Source organism: Alexandromys fortis, unplaced genomic scaffold (assembly GCF_014885135.2).
Source record: "Alexandromys fortis isolate MF-2015 unplaced genomic scaffold, M_Fortis_MF-2015_v1.1 scaffold_317, whole genome shotgun sequence".
In the NCBI taxonomy this organism is placed as follows: domain Eukaryota; kingdom Metazoa; phylum Chordata; class Mammalia; order Rodentia; family Cricetidae; genus Alexandromys; species Alexandromys fortis.
Genome location: NW_026068201.1, coordinates 877898 through 894709, shown reverse-complemented (window position 1 = coordinate 894709; position 16812 = coordinate 877898). Strand labels below are relative to the sequence as shown.

General features: G+C 38.5%; 1 protein-coding gene across 3 annotated transcripts in view; it reads right to left on the bottom strand.

Annotated features, from left to right (window-relative positions):
- Zc3h12b (zinc finger CCCH-type containing 12B) overlaps positions 1-16812 on the bottom strand; it is a 199442-nt gene that overhangs the window by 22582 nt on the left and 160048 nt on the right. The window contains exons 4-5 of one of the 3 annotated variants that reach the window (XM_050129930.1): positions 15150-15246; positions 9243-9362 (exon numbers count right to left, since the gene is read on the bottom strand). The exons of 1 other annotated variant lie outside the window; for it this stretch is intronic. The gene's annotated coding sequence lies outside the window, so the exon portion shown is untranslated. The remainder of the gene's footprint in view (positions 1-9242; positions 9363-15149; positions 15247-16812) is intronic. One more of the 3 variants, XM_050129929.1, reaches the window with a different exon arrangement.

Here is a 16812-nt window from a genome sequence, read left to right as displayed (position 1 = left end):
GAATGGACAATATTTGTCCGTCTTTTCTTGTTTTTATTACCCTATCTCATTACTTCCTCATCCACTATTAGACGCCTTACTCATTCAACAGAATGTCATCCAAGAGAACAGTCATTCTACTGTTAAGTTTAAGTGTAGATTCTACATATGTTTAGGTGTAGATTCTACATATGAGTGGTAATATGATATTTGTCTTTCTGAGTCATATTTGTCCTTTTAAAGCTGGTTTATTTCACTTAATATGTTATTTCCATTCCCATACAAATGGCACAATTACATTCATTTTACTACTAATCAAACTGTTGTGCATATCGGTCTACCACACCTTTCTTTTCTGTTTGCGGATGGCCATCCGGGCCTCCTCTCTATCTTAGCTACTTTGATTAATGTTTAATGCTGTAATAGCCACCGATGTGTATGTCACCTCTGAAGTATGAAGTTTCATTACCTTCTAGTACTCTTCCTAGTCACTTTTAAAACTATGTTTTTTAGTTCTTTGGCTGAAGATCCATTTTTGATTGGTCTTTTTAACCCTGGAGCTTAACACATTGTCAAATACTGTTCTTATGAATGAAGAGGTGCCACACTCCTGCTGCCTTGTCTCAAGAAGTTTGCAAACTTGCATCTAGGTTTTCCTGGGACAGCTCTCAGTTTGTGAACATTGTTCTAGTATAATTATAAACAAAAATTCCCTCATTCTCTCGAGTCCCAGATGGAGTAAAATGGGAGGAGGGATAAGAAAGTAATGGAGGCAGATGGGGAATATGATCAATAGACATTATTTGTATGGAAATGTCATAATGATGCTCACTATTTTGTACACTTAATATAAAAATTTAAAATACATGGGGGCTGGAGAGATGGCTCAGCGGTCAAGAGCATTGCCTGCTCTTCTAAAGGTCCTGAGTTCAATTCCCAGCAACCACATGGTGGATCACAACCATCTGTAATGAGGTCTGGCACCCTCTTCTGGCCTGCAGGCTTACATGTTGACAGAATATTGTATACATAGTAAATAAATAAATAAATATTTTTTTAAAAAATTAAAATACAGGTTGGAGAGATAGCTTGGAGGTTAGGAGCAATTGTGCTTCCAGAGGTTCCAGGTTTGGTTCCCAGTACCCACTTGGTGCTTCACAGCCATCTATAATTCCAGTTCCAGTGAATGGACGGCTTCTAGCCTCTAGAAGCATCAGGTACTCATGCAGTACACATATGAACATGAGGGTTACTACTCACACACAAATATTTGAAAAACTGATGTGACTGTCTTGGTCAGTGTTCTATTTCTGTGACGAGACACCATGAACAAGGCAATCCTTTTAGTCACTGTCATGGAAAGTAGCATCAAGGCAAACATGATGCTGGAGAAGAAGCTGAGAGTTCTGAACCCGCAAGCAGCAGAAAGAGAGAGCCACTGGACCTGGCTTGGGCTTCTGAAACTCCAAAACTCACCCACAGTGACCCCTTCCTCCAACATGCCACATCTACTCCGACAAGGCTACAAGGGCTAATCCTTTAAGTAGTACCATTCCCTAGTGACCAAGCATTCAAATATATGAGCCTATTTGGGGCCATTTTTATTCAAAGCACCACATTCCACTCCCTACCCCCCATAGGCTTGTAGCCATATCCTAATGTAAAATACATTTGGTCCCACTTTAAAAGTCCCCATAGTCTATCACAGGCTTCCAGTAGAAGACATGGCCTAGATTAAATCTGCATTAAATATCCAGATTAAAAATGTGTCTTTCTGCCTCAAAGATTCAGAATAGAAGTAGATCTTCCAACTTTATTTTTTAATTAATTAATTTATTTATTTATTAAAGATTTCTGTCTCTTCCCCACCGCCGCCTCCCCTTTCCCTTCCCCTTCCCCAATCAAGTCCCCCTCCCTCGTCAGCCCAAAAAGCAATCAGGGTTCTCTGCCCTGTGGGAAGTCCAAGGACCACCCACCTCCATCCAGGTCTAGTAAGGTGAGCATCCACGAAACTGCCTAGGCTCCCACGAAACCAATAGGTCCAGTAGAATCAAAAACCCGTTGCCATTGTTCTTGAGGTCTCAGTAGTCCTCCTTGTCCGCTATGTTCAGCGAGACCAGTTTTGACCCAGGCTTTTTCAGACCCAGGCCAGCTGGCCTTGGTGAGTTCCTGATAGAACATCCCCATTGTCTCAGTGTTTGGGTGCACCCCTCGCGGTCCTGAGTTCCTTGCTTGTGCTCTCTCTCCTTCTGCTCCTGATTTGGACCTTTAGATTTCAGTCCGGTGCTCCAATGTGGGTCTCTGTCTCTGTCTCCTTTCATCGCCTGATGAAGGTTAATATTCAGGAGGATGCCTATAGGTTTTTCTTTGGGTTCTCCTTCTTATTTAGCTTCTCTAAGAACCCGAATTACAGGTTCAATATCCTTTATTTATGGCTAGAAACCAAATATGAGTGAGAACATCCCATGTTCCTCTTTTTGGGTCTGGCTTACCTCACTCAGGATGGTGTTTTCTATTTCCATCCATTTGCCTGCAAACTTCAAGAAGTCCTTGTTTTTTACTGCTGAGTAGTACTCTAATATGTATATATTCCATACTTTCTTCATCCATTCTTCAATTGAAGGGCATCTAGGTTGTTTCCAGGTTCTGGCTATTACAAACAATGCTGCTATAAACATAGTAGAGCATATACTTTTGTTGTGTGATAAGGCCTCTCTTGGGTATATTCCCAAGAGTGGTATTGCTGGGTCCATGGGTAGGTTGATCCCAAATTTCCTGAGAAACCTCCACACTGCTTTCCAGAGTGGTTGTACAAGTTTGCATTCCCACCAGCAATGGATGAGTGTACCCCTTTCTTCACAACCTCTCCAGCAAAGGCTATCATTGGTGTTTTTGATTTTCGCCATTCTGACAGGTGTAAGATGGTATCTTAAAGTTGTCTTGATTTGCATTTCCCTGATCGCTAAGGAAGTTGAGCATGACCTTAGGTGTCTTTTGGCCATTTGAACTTCTTCTGTTGAGAGATCTCTGTTCAACTCAGTGCCCCATTTTATAATTGGGTTGATTAGCCTTTTACGGTCTATTCCAACTTTAAATAAGCAGAATTTCCTCACAGATATGCCTTCCATTTTTGGCTTTTAGTTAATTCCAGATGTAGTTGACAGACAAGAGTAATTATCACAGTGACAGAGTCTGTCGCTTTAAAATGGAGATTTGATATAGATAGAAAAATGGATATCTGGTGGTTCTCCTCCCCAGGGAAGAACACACCAATTGATTGTCCAGTTAAACGGTCAACCCTGAAAACATACATATATGAAATGTTATATAGACTCATCAGGTTACATTTGAGACTATAAATGTATACACAAATACTTATGTGCTTTCGGTAGTAATGAAAAAAGAATTTGAAGGAGAATGTGGAGGGAGGATAGGGAAGAAATAAATATAATTAAATTACAATCTCAAACATAAAATTAAAAAATAAAATGTGCATATAGTCTATCTCTAAAAGGTTCCCTGGTATTCATCAGTCTCATCACTGTTGTAAGGAGGCTTCTAGTTAGTTCCCAGCTGCTTAGCCCCAAAATAATCATATAGAAACTTATTAATTAAATCACTTCTTGTCCCATTAGCTCTAGCTTCTTATCGACTCTTACAAATTAATTTTACCCATTTCTATTAATCTGTGCATCACCACGTGGCTGTGACTTACAGACTAAAGTTCCAGTGTCTGTCTCCAGCAGGGCTACATGGCTTCTTTCTCTGCCCTTCTTTCTCCCAGCATTCAGTTTAGTTTTCCCTGCCGAGCTCTGTTCTACCCTATCAGGCCAAGCCAGTTTCTTTATTAACCAATGGTAGTCACAACATACAGAGGGAAATCCCACATCACTTTAGAAACAAAATATCAAGAACAACAACAAAAAACAGTATCATCTGGAGTCAAGAAAGTCACTTAACTGTAAATTCCTGTGAAATCAAAAACATATATTAAATAAGCAATGGGAATATAATCCATCATGGTAGGGAAGACGGTGTCAAGAACACTTTATCTGCAGTAAAGAGAGAGATGAATGCTAGTATTCAGTCCTTGGCTGTAGTACATGTAATGGTGTCCCATGTTCAAAGATTGTCTTCCCTTCTCACTCAATGTCTCTGAGACCTAACTACAGATGTTAAAACTAACATATGTCATGAGGAATTTTTTTTCTAAATCTTAAGGTTGCACAAAACAAAAAGACTTATATGGTAAACCTTCTTTGAAAAATATCTGAATGCTTCTAAACTATATTATCAAAGAGGCTTCAATTCTTTGAGCAGTTGTATAAAACTGTACATGATTCTAGAATCAGAATGAACTTTGCATTGCGACTTTTAGCTAAATAAATATGATATTTTAAAATGGAAAGTGTCGTTTTTATAGTTACAAAAGATACACCTACTCTGAAAAATATGATTTCTACTTTTATAATATATGAAAAATGTAGAAAAATGTCATAATCAACACCTGTCTTTCCTTCTTCTTTTCTCCCCTCCCCTTTCCTTCCTTTATTTTCCTGTTTCTTCATTAATTGTATTCTGGGGATTGAACCCAGGGTCTCAAGGATGACATAAAAGCACTCTACCACTGCAATATGTCCTAGCTGGAAGGTGTTTTCTATATTGTTGAAAAAGGCTGTTTCTTTGGCTAATGCTGTTCCCTCCCCCTCCACATTTACACATGAAGGCCGGTAAAGTATTTTCTGAATATATCACAGGAAAATATTTTTTTTGAAAATTAAAATAGAGTAGAAACTCATTTATATGAAAATATATAGTCATGGTTTTATATTGGTTATTCAGTTCCTTTTAATCGCTATGATAGAAGCCAGAAAATAAGTCCACACAGGTACAGCCCACCTGAGTTTTAATGATTCCCAGAACATACTTTGGAGAAAAGAAAGCCTTTTCAACAAGTGGTTCTGAGACAAACAAACAAACAAACAAAAAACCACACACACAAACATGAACAAGTTTAAAGGTATTTCTACATTTTAAAGCTGTATAAAAATTCAGTTCATAATGACTAAGACCTTAACGTAAGTCTGAAATTGCTAGAAGTAAATTTAGAGAAAATACTTCAAGGTTTACGCCTAGGAAATGACTTTCATAAAGAAATCTAATAGCTCAATAAATAAATTCAAAGAGGACAAATATGATTTAATGAAATTAAAAATCTTCTGCACAACAGAGGAATTTATTAATTGAAGAGACAACCTACATAATATGTGAAAAATTTGCTAACTATAGATGCCCGAGAAGTAGCTATAACATGTAAAGAGCTCAAAAATGAAATAACCTAACCACCAAATTGCTTAATCAACAAATGGGCTAAAGAAGCAGACAGGAAGTTCTTAAAATATGGATAAGTGGTCAATAAAATGTAAAAATGTTCAGCATCCTTAGCTATCAGTTGTGGTAGCCCACATTTAAGTTGATTTCCATCTGGTGTCCATTCTGACTTAAAAGTCCTTTGAGTTCAAGTTTGTCTTCTCTGCTTGCTCAAGTATCCTTGAGGGCTGTGAGAGAGTTCTGATAAAGCCCAAGGGAGAGAACATTCTTGCCCATTAGTGAGAACACATTATCTATTTAGATACAGGCTGTTAAATGCCAGCCAAAGGTTAAAAATATTTTAAAACCTGTTTGCAGGACTCATCGGGATAGGTAATTGTAGCGGCATTGCAATTGTATGCCTGAAGATCTGAGAGGAAAACAGTCCCACTGGTCAGCCTTACAGAACAGATTATGGTAACACACACCTTTAATCTAAGTAGCCATAATGACACATACCTTTAATCTCAGTAACCACACTAGTTGCCATAGAAACTGGGTGGTGCATACCTTTAATGAAGGTGCTGCATGCCTTTAATCCCAGTCCTAGAGAAGATTATAAAAAGGGGGAGGGGGGGAGCTCTCAGTCACACAGTCTCGTTCTGAGATTCCAGAAGGCAGGATTGCCATTTCAGACTGAGGTCTGGCTGTTTTGCTTTTCGGATCTTCAGGTTGAACCCCAATTTCTGACCCTGAGCTTCTATTAATCGTGTTTCAGGTAATGAGGCTACTTGCTAGTTTTTCTCAAGGACAGTACAGGGAAGTGATTAACTGATTATACTGCTCTTTCATCTGCTTTTGCCTGTAATTAGTATATATGTTGCCTGAGAAATAAACTCAGGACTGTTCAGAGTAAACTGGTAATCCCCCAAATTTATCCTATGTTTTCTGTCTCAATTTCTCTCAATCTAACACTTCTTCAGCCTCAGCGCCCCCTCCCAGGTACCCTGGCTGACTTTGTTGGAGCAGGCTCCAACAACCAGCGAAATGAAAATTAAAATAAAAAGGAGATTCAATTTTACCTCAAAGTGGCCATGTTTAAGACAAACAAGTGCTATGGAGGATGCAGGGAAGAGAGATAGAATCTTTATATATCATGAATAGATATACAAGTTAGTATGGCTACTATATAAATCATTATTGAGGTTCTTTAAAAATCTAAAAGTAATGTGAACACATGGTCTCCCAGTCTCACTCTGGTGTATATACCTGCTGGACTATAATTCAAAATATCACATAGATCCTTGAACATCTATGTTTATTGTAATACTGTTCGTATTATAGCCATGTTCTATAATTTGTCTAGGTGTCTGATAACAGATGAACAAATAAAGGTAAATGTGGTGTTACACAAATTGGAATTTTATTCAGTCATGAAGAACAACATACATTATGTCATTGCAGTAAATATGGATGTAACTAGAGTTCATCTTAAGCAAAATAGGCATATATGTTTTCATTTTGTCTAATTTAGATTTCTTGCCTCATTAGTTTCTCAAAAGCCACACTGTAAGATTCCAAATTTCTTCTGTTATTCATTGACTTAGTTAGGGTTTTTATTGCTATGGAGACACTATGACCATGACAAGTCTTATAAAGGAAATATTTAATTGGGGCTCACTTATAGTTTAAAGGTTTAGTCCATCATCATCACTATAGGAAGTATGGTGGCATGCAGGCAGACATGGTGCTGGAGAGGTAGCTGAGAGTTCAACATCTGCATCTGCAGGCAGCAGGATGAGACAGTAAGCCACTAGGCCTGTCTCAAGCTTCTGAAATGTCAAAGCCCACCCCCAGTGAGAACTTCCTTCAATAAAGTCACACCTACTCCAACAAGGTTACACCTTCTAATAGTGCCACTACCTATAGGCCTATGGGGGTCATTTTTATTCAAACCACCACACTCATTTATAGTTCAGCATTCTTAAAGTTTGTAAGCCTTGTTTTGTGTCTTACATATAATGAATCTTGGAAAAATTTCTACGTGTATTTAATGAGAAAATAGACCCTCTTATTTAGTAGAATTTCTTTAAGTTTCATGTATTTGATTTATAAACACAACCTGAATCCAATGCTGTGCTATGATTCTCCTGGATGGATAATCTATCTACTTTGAAAATGGAAAACAAAAGCATACAACTATTATTCTGTTTCTATGGTAATTTATAATTCTGTTATATTCACTTAATGAGTTTGGCAGTCAAATGGCAGATACATACAGATTTATGATAGTTACATCTCTATGGTAAACTGACATGTTATATTATATAATGGTACTTTGTTGTCACTTGCTTCTTTGTATCATTCAAAGTCTATTTTACCTGATATATCCATCTTTGATTACTTTAAGCAATAATTTGAAAGGAACATATTTCTACTTTTTCATGTTTAGTCTATTTTATCCTTATATTTAAAGAAAGTGTCTTTTGGGAGTCAGTTGTTAAATTTTGTTCTTAAGTAATGAAGTAATTATACATCTTTTGATTTGGGGTCTTAATCCATTTGCATTTAAGATAATTGTTGATAAATAATTTTCTATCTTTCTCACAGTCATTTAGTTCTTGCTTTCCTTGTATTGGTCAAATTCATTTTTGACTGATTTTTGGCATGCCTTATTTTTTGTTTGTACTTTTATTAGTATTTTTTGTAGTTACCATAAGCTTTGGGTGTCTATTTTTATGCTGACATCAACTTTAGTTTAAATGTATGATAATTCAACTTTTACTTACATGTAAAAATTGCATCATGATTCATATTTTTCATTGTATATCATATACATCTTTAATGAATAGTTATTTCAAGTAAGTTTTATCTTTATACCTTTACATTCAAATTCAAAAACTAGACATCAAAGTATCAAATAATCCTATTAAAAATGGGGTACAGAGCTAAACAGGAAATTCTCAACAGAAGAATCTCAAATGGCTGAAAGACATTTAAGGAATTGCTCAACATCCTTAGTCATCAGGGAAATGCAAATCAAAATGACTCTGAGATACCTGTCAGAATGGCTAAGATCAAAAACACTGGTGACAGCTTATGTTGAAGATGATGTGGAGTATGGGGGACACTCCTCCACTGCTGATGGAAATACAAATTTGAACAGTTACTTTGGAAATTAGTATGGCGATTTCTCAGAGAACTAGGAATCAAACTTTTCAAGACCCAGCAGTACCACTCGTGGGCATATACCCAAAGTGTTGGAGCCCACAAGACTATACAGTAAATGTACAGCTGACAGATTCATAAAGGCAGACCCACGAGTGTACAATTTATGGGACAACCTGTTTTGCAGAGCTGCAGGAACATTCGTCTTTTGGAAAAGTCACTGTCATATCTGTCAAAACCTTGTGAAGCCATGATTTTTCCCTTCAAAATGGGATTCATTCCACAAACATCTTTGCAGTGTAACTTCTGCACAGGCAGTGGAATGACCTTGCTCCATTCCCCCACTTCATGAGGCGTTAGAGCGATAATATTTACTCTTTGTTCTAACAGTCAAATTTACATAGAGTTAGTCACACAAAACTACCTGCTAACAGACATGTAGAGATTTCTATAGCAGAAAAGACAGGCAGGCAGCATGCCCCACCTTTGCTAACAAACACAAATCTAGGCATCCCCAAACCTGGTTATCACCAAGGAGGTTAGATGAGGAAAATGGGTGAATTTAGGATTCAGGGATGTTTAATAACTTTATCTAATGGTTTGGAAAGTCAGTTATTCCCCTTTGAATGTTGGCTCTTTCATGGATTGGGCCACCTGTTCTGGAGTACAGCTTTGTCAGGTTCTACCTGTCCTTTTTTGTGATTTTGATATGCATATTATCATTGTTCTTCCTATGAAATTTTCCAACTACATCTGTAAAAAACTAGAAACCTTGTGGAGATCACCTCTTATTCTCCTTATACTTTTTCTTCTCTTTGCTACTTCTTCTATTTCTCTTTACTCTCCTTCTTTCTTCTCCTTCTCCTTCTTCTTCTTCTCTGCGCCTCTTCACTTCACTTTTGCCCCTTACCCAAAAAATAAAGAACACACAGAGGTAACGTACTTGCGTTAATCATTTTACTCTCAGATACTCACCTGCCATAGACATCCAATTCTGAGCCCTTAGTGAATACTGAGGCTGATACTCAAGGCCCCTGATCCAAAGGATACACAATCATACCACAAGAACACCTGCTCAACTATGTTTATAGCAGCCTTATTTGTAATTGTCAGAACCTAGAAACAATTTAGATGCCTCCAACTAAGGAATGGATAAAGAAAAGGTGGTGCATTTATACAATGGAGTGTTACTCTCAGCTGTAGAGAACAATAGCATCATGAAATTTGCAGGCAAATGGATGGAACTAGAAAAAATCATCCTGAGTGAGGTAGCCCAGACCCAGGAAGACAAACACTGTATGTGCTCACTCATAAGTGCACACTAGATGTAAAGCAAAGGATAACCAGATTACAATCCACAGCTCCAGAGAAGCTAGGTAACAAATAGGACCTGGATGCATTGACCTCCCTGGGAAGGGGAAATAGATGAGATCTCCTGGGTAAAATGGGGGTAGGGGAGCAGTAGAAGGGAGGGGATGGAGGGATGAGAACATGAGGGAATGGGATAGTCGAGTTGGGGGAAGGACAGAGAGGGAGCCATTATGGGGTTAGGAAAAATACCTGATACTAGGGAAATTCCCAGGAATCCACAAGCTAAGACTCCTAGCAATAGTGGAGAGGGTGCCTGACCTGCCCTTCTCCTGTAATCAGGTTGGTGACTACCCTAACTGTCATTATAGAACCTTCATCCAGTAACTGATGGAAGCAGATCCATAGCCAAACACCAGGCCAAGCTCTGGGAGTCCAGTCGAAGAGAGGGAGGAGGGATTATGTGAACAAGGCGGGGGTGGGGGTGGTGTGTCAAGATCATGACGGGGAAACCCACGGAGACAGCTGACCCAAGCTTGTGGATACTAATGGACTCTACACTGACAGTGGTGGAACCTGCATGGGAGTGAACTAGGCCATCTGCATCTGGGTGACAGATGTGTAGTTTGTCCTTTTTGAGGGGCCCCTGGCAGTGGAACCAGGATCTATCCGTGGTGTATGAGCTGTCTTTTTGAAGCCCATTCCCTATTGTGGGATACATTGCTCGACAATGGTGCAGGGGGAGGGGCTTGGTTCTGCCTCATCTTAATGTGCCAGGCTTTGCTGACTCCCCATGGGAGGCCTTATCTTTTCTGAGGAGTGGGTGAGGGTGGGTTGGAGGGGAGGTTGGGCAGCAAAAGGATGGGACAGAGAGGGAACTGTGGTTGGTATGTAAAATGAATAAAAAATAAAAAATGACAAAAGATGACTGACAAAATACTATAGTACTATTCCTTGTTAGTCTATATATTCATTTTTCTGTATTTGTATTCAGTCATATTGCTGTTTTGTATCCTTTTAATTCAAAATATTGCCCTATGGTGTTTCTTGAAAGGCAAGGTGATGATGTCCTTCAACTTTTGTTTGATTGCAAGGGACAGTCTTTGTCATTTTGAAGCCATGGTGGGCATAACATTCTTGTTCAGTAGTTTTTTTTATTTAAGTATTTTAAGTATATCATCCTACTCCCTTATGTTTTGAAGATTTGTTCTAAGAAAGTGATAGCTTTATGAGTTCCTTTTTATGTGAAAAGTCACTCTTACTGCTTTCAAAATTCTTTCTTTGCTCTTGAATTTTAATCATTTAACTAAAACATGACTGTGTTAGCCATAATAATTAAAGAAAAAGAAGCCATGAACTGGAAAAGAACAAGGCAGGCTAAATGGGAGGAGTTGGAAAGACGAAAGGAATGGAAAATGATGTAGGATTATTTTATTTAAAAAATAATTTAAATATGGCTCTTGTGTAAATTTCTTTTAATTCATCTCATTTTTGATCAGTTATCCTTCTTAGATCAGGACGCCCTTCTTCCTCAGAATTGGGAACTTTTACGTATTGTTTCCTTAAATAACTTTTCTACATCTTTCTTTTTGTCTTCTCTCTGTGAAATTCCACACTACACACGTTGATTTGTTTGATGATGGCCCATATTTGCTTTTGGCTTTAAAAGTCTTCTGAGTTCACCTCAAACCTCCCTTTCTCCCCTTCTCTTCCCCTTCCACCCTCCCTTCTTCCCCCACCCCCATGCTCTCAATTTTGTCAGGCGATCTTGTCTGTTTCCAATTTTCAGATGGGTCTATATATGTTTTTCTTTAGGTTCACCTTATTACTTAGCTTCTCTAGGATCATGAACTATAGGCTCAATATCCTTTGTTTATGGCTAGAATACACTAATGAGTGAGTACATACCATATTCATATTTTTGGGTCTGGGTTGTCTCACTCAGGATAGTGTTTTCTATTTCCATCCATTTACATACAAAGTTCAAGATGTCATTGTTTTTTACCACTGAGTAGTACTCTAATGTGTAGATATGCCACACTTTCTTTATCCATTCTTCAGTTGAGGGGCATCTAGGTTATTTTCAGGTTCTGGAAGAGGAGGGAAGAAAGGGAGGGTTGAGGAGAACTTGAGAGAATGGGATAGTCAAGATGGAGGAAGGACAGAGTTGAGAGCAAGGAAAGAGAAAGCTTGATTGAGGGAGCCATTATAGGGTTAGCAGAAACCTGGCTCTAGAGAAATCAAGGATGACGCCAGCTAAGACCCTAAGTAATAGAAGAGATCTTGATTTGCCCCGTGGTCAGACTGATGAATATCTTAAATATCACCATAGAACCTTCATCCAGCAACTGATAGAAACAGAGGCAGAGACCCGCATCAGAGCACTGGACTGAGCTCCCAAAGTCCAGTTGAAGAGTGGGAGGAATGAGAATATGAGCAAAGAGGTTAAGACCATGATGGGTTCACCCACTGAAACAGTCTACCTCAGCTAATAGGAGCTCACCAACTCTAGCTGGACTGGGAAGGAACAAGCATAGGACCAAACTAGACCCTCTGAATGTGGTTGACAGTTGCGTGGCTGAGGCAGACTGAGGGGCCACTGGCAGTGGCACCAGGATTTATCCCCACTGCATGTACTGGCCTTTTGGGATCCTTTTCTCTTTGGATGTATACCTTGCTCAGCCTAGATATAGTAGGGAGGGCCTTGGCCCTTCCCCAAAGCAATGTGCCTTGCCCTCTCTGAGGAGTGAATAGGGGTGGGGTGTGCAGATGTGTGAAAAGAATGGGAGGAGGGGAGAGAATAGGAACTTGAATTTTTTTTTAAATTTAATAAATAAAAGTCTTTTGAATTCTTTTTTCTACTCTGACTAACTGACAAAATTTCAAAGATTTTTGTGTAGTTAACTGATACTTTTTGCTTCAGCTACATTATTTGTGACAATAATGACAGTAGACATCTTGTTATCCATATTAATGATTATTTAATATGTCAGCAATTGTCATAGTGCTAAAACAGTTCAGCTGTGGTTAGAAAACTAAGTCCTGCAAGTATTAACATTAATACCTTTTGATACATATGCCCATAGTATTTTCTCCATGTATATGAAAGTTTCTTAGTTGTGTTATTATAGAAATATGATTCAGGATAGTATTTTCTGATAGTGTTGATGGGGTAGCCTCCTTAGCACGTACAAATCATGAATGCATTTGAATTTGATATCTTTCAATGCTAGTAAACATTCACTTGATGGTAAGGCTCTTTAAAAAACATTTTTTTTAATTTTTAATCACACATGTGCATGTGTGTGTGTGCATGTGTGTGTGTGCATGTGTGTGCTATGTGCACATGAGGACAGATGCCTACAGAGGTAAGGAAAGAGTGTTTGATCCTTTTGCATTGCTATTACTGGCAGTTGTGAGCTTCCAGACATGGGTTCTGGGAACTAAACTCTAAAGAATCATGCATGGTTTTAAGTGTGAGCTACCTTTCCATTCCTAGGGCTAACTTTTCATGAGCACCGCCTCCTACAGTGAAAAATTCTCTTTTACACTTAATAGTGAATAACAAGATAATATGAATGGACCACTTAGCTTCCACTGGCTTGTCAGGACCATGAATAACAACTCAAACTATTTTTCAAATGTTAGAAAACCTGCATGTAGTCTCGAACATTTTGCCAGAATCTTTTACATTGAACTTCATGGCCGAGTATAATTAAGCTTGTCAGTAGTGAACTGATCACTTATGTAACAAATGAATTAACTATGTTCTTTACCATTCTCCCTAAGGGTTCTTAATCTTTACATTTGGCTTAGAAAATATGATATAAAACCACAGAAAATATCTTACAGAATAACAGTCTATGATACTACTTACTGATTTTTAAATTGGGCTCCACTGAATTTAGAATCACACCTCCCTCTGATAACACTAATTTCAACAGGATATATTTTTAAGTGATTTTATCTTTCATTTCTGAGAAAAGATGCATAAAACCAAATACACAAAATGCTAGCCATTTGGGGAGTTTTTACTTCTTAGTGATTTTTATTCTAACTCACACTCACCAATCATCTCCCTCACTTTCCTGTATAACATCTCTAAGCTATTAAAAATAATTGTGGATGGGTCACTTTCATTACTCCACTTGTAGTTAATAGAAAAAAAGGTGTAATTTAACTCAAAGTATCTAGTACAGAGAAGTTTATCAGTCATTCGCTTTAAATACTCTTTCTTATTGCCCTATGAAAAGTCAGGAATGAGCATTGGATGAGTTACTGCTTGCGACAGGAATCTAATTGAATGATGAACCACCTGCTAATTCTTTAAGCACTGCACTGTCATCCCAGGCGCTGCGTTCAGCACTTGTGTCACAGTGGCAGTGGGATCACATTTTCTCTCAGCTTGTTTCTAAATCCTTTTTCTTTTCATTCAGGGCTGACTGTAATAGCATCAGTAATAGCTTTCACTATGCATATGTAGTGAAGTAGACCTAGGCTGGCTTTTAATAGGCTTCACAGGCACCTTTCTTGCAGTTTCTAGCAGAATGCCATTTCTCAGGCATGGTTTAGCTGAGGAAGGATGAATAGGCATAGGCTCTTTTTGGCACGGAATAATGGTATAATTCTGCCACCTCTATGGCCCTTAGGAAAAGCAGCACTGGTGTCAGGGATATGTTTGGTACTTTTTTGTTTCACTATCTTCATTCAAAGTCTCTATTTATTTTTTCTTTTAATCTTTTATAACATTTTTAAAGATTTACTTATTTATTATGTATACAATATTCTGTCTGTGTGTATGCCTGCAGGCCAGAAGAGGGCACAGATCTCATTACAGATGGTTGTGAGCCACCATGTGGTTGCTGGGAATTGAACTCAGGACCTTTGGAAGAGCGGGCGGTGCTCTTAACCACTGAGCCATCTCTCCAGCCCTTATAACATTTTTATGATGATTACTTTGACTATATGTTTGTGAGACATTGTCTTTCTCTGTAGCTCAGACTGGCTTTGAACTAACAATTTTTCTGAGTGCTGGGATAACTGACACATATCACCATGCCCAACTCCATATATTTTCATGTCATTAGTATCTCTTTCTAGATATTTATATTTTGCCTTTGGAAAATATTTTTCTATTTAATAATTTCCCTGAAGTCTTTGTGCTAGTCTATATGGTACATTCATTGTGCCCGCCTGTATAGACTCACTCTCACTAACTGGCCTGTCCAAACATGTATGCTGCTCCCGTGCATCACTTTTTGTAATAATGTTCTTGCTTCTTGAGTACTCCAGAGTGATAAGGGACACATGAAACAGACGCTAATGATTTTGGAAAACTCTCAATACATTCAAAGTGGAAAATCTTTGATTCCTTCTTTTCTTACCTGTGACAGGAGAGTAAGGCATGGACAAAAAAACCCATCAAGGTAAATATGAAAAAAGTTAGTCATCAGAAAGGCTGGACGCACCTCCATAATAGAGCTACAAGCCAATAAAACACACAATGACTGAGAAAAATCCCCAAATATCTCCCAGAGAACACAATGCTATGTAAACAAATCATCAAGGGTTCTGATACTTAAGGGATATGCGTAGGGATTTTGAATCTCAAACCTGTCCTGGCTGGATCTTTAGCATATTTCCATTCTTTAGAATGTCCCCCTTTTGTATAATAGACTGTTTGTTTGTTTATTTATTTATTTGGTCTGTGAGTTCGAGGCCAGCCTGGTCTACAAGAGCTAGTTCCGGGACAGGCACCAAAGCTACAGAGAAACCCTGTCTCGAAAAACCAAAATACATACATACATACATACATACAGAGCTAGACTGTTTATTTTTATAACTGTCATTATGTCCTTTAGTCCACTCATTTGTTTTAGAAGACATGAAGCTGAAAATCTCGGTGGGTACTTGTCTCAATTCAGAAGCATACCTATAACCATTGATGTCACAATCCAGGAGGTAAAGTACATTCATTGCTCCCCATTTTCAGTTTCCCTGGAGCATTTGGAAATGGTGGGAAAGGCATGATGATACCCTGGGGGAACTTGAGCAACTTTTTTCTCTTCCTTTCCTTAGTTTATGGTATCCTGTAGTGTGTAAGAATGTAATGCTAGAACCCAGCTGCTGCTTAGGGCACAAACCTATAGCAGCCCTTCTCTACTTATAGAGAGATGCCAATAATCACCCTACTGAGATATTGTCTGTGAATGTATATAACAGACTTCCAGATGCCCGGATCTCTCACTCGGGGAAATGAGGTTACAAAGAAAGTATTGGTGGTCACATATCCCGCTCCTCATTTTCTTCCCTGCCTTGAATCAGAAAGCCTGGCTGTGGCTCTTGCTGTGAAACCATCCCCGTCCTCTGGAAGAGGTCCACACTTTAGCTATATGGGCCTAGATTTCTTCACTTCAGAGCCTGTTTATGCTGTTATCCATCTGTTTATCTGCATGCCCACAGTGTTAATAACTTTTCTACTAAACACTATATTCCCAACGATATGTCTCGGTATCCCATCGAATCTCCCTCCAAGATGTTTTAATGCCTGGAACCTCTTCCCTGCCATAATGGGATGTAGGCTGGGGCAAAGAGGTGTTCATTGATTAATTGCTGCCTAGAATGCAGTTTAAGTTTGCACTACATTTACCAAGTGTATTGATCCCCCAGATCATGATCCCACTGCTTAGGATTATAGCACTCCTGAAGGGATTCACAGACATAGGATGACAATAACATCATCACAAGGCTTAAAAACTGTATTGAAAACCTCATGAACTAGAAGAAGACCAGAAAGGTGATTAAAAGAAGGGACCAACCCCTCCTGACATGACCACCTTGCAGGATTGAGGGTATCCAGTGAAAAAGAATGACAGATAAAATGAAATAAAAGGTGGCTTCACTGATTCCTCAAGCATTAACCTAGTTCTCTCCAAAGGTAGACAAAAGAACTTTTACTTAGTTAACATTAAAGTATGTCAAGTATGTTCATAATTATGTTCATGTAATTGTTTCTAGGCATGTTAAGACAACATGGGGCAGTGTTCA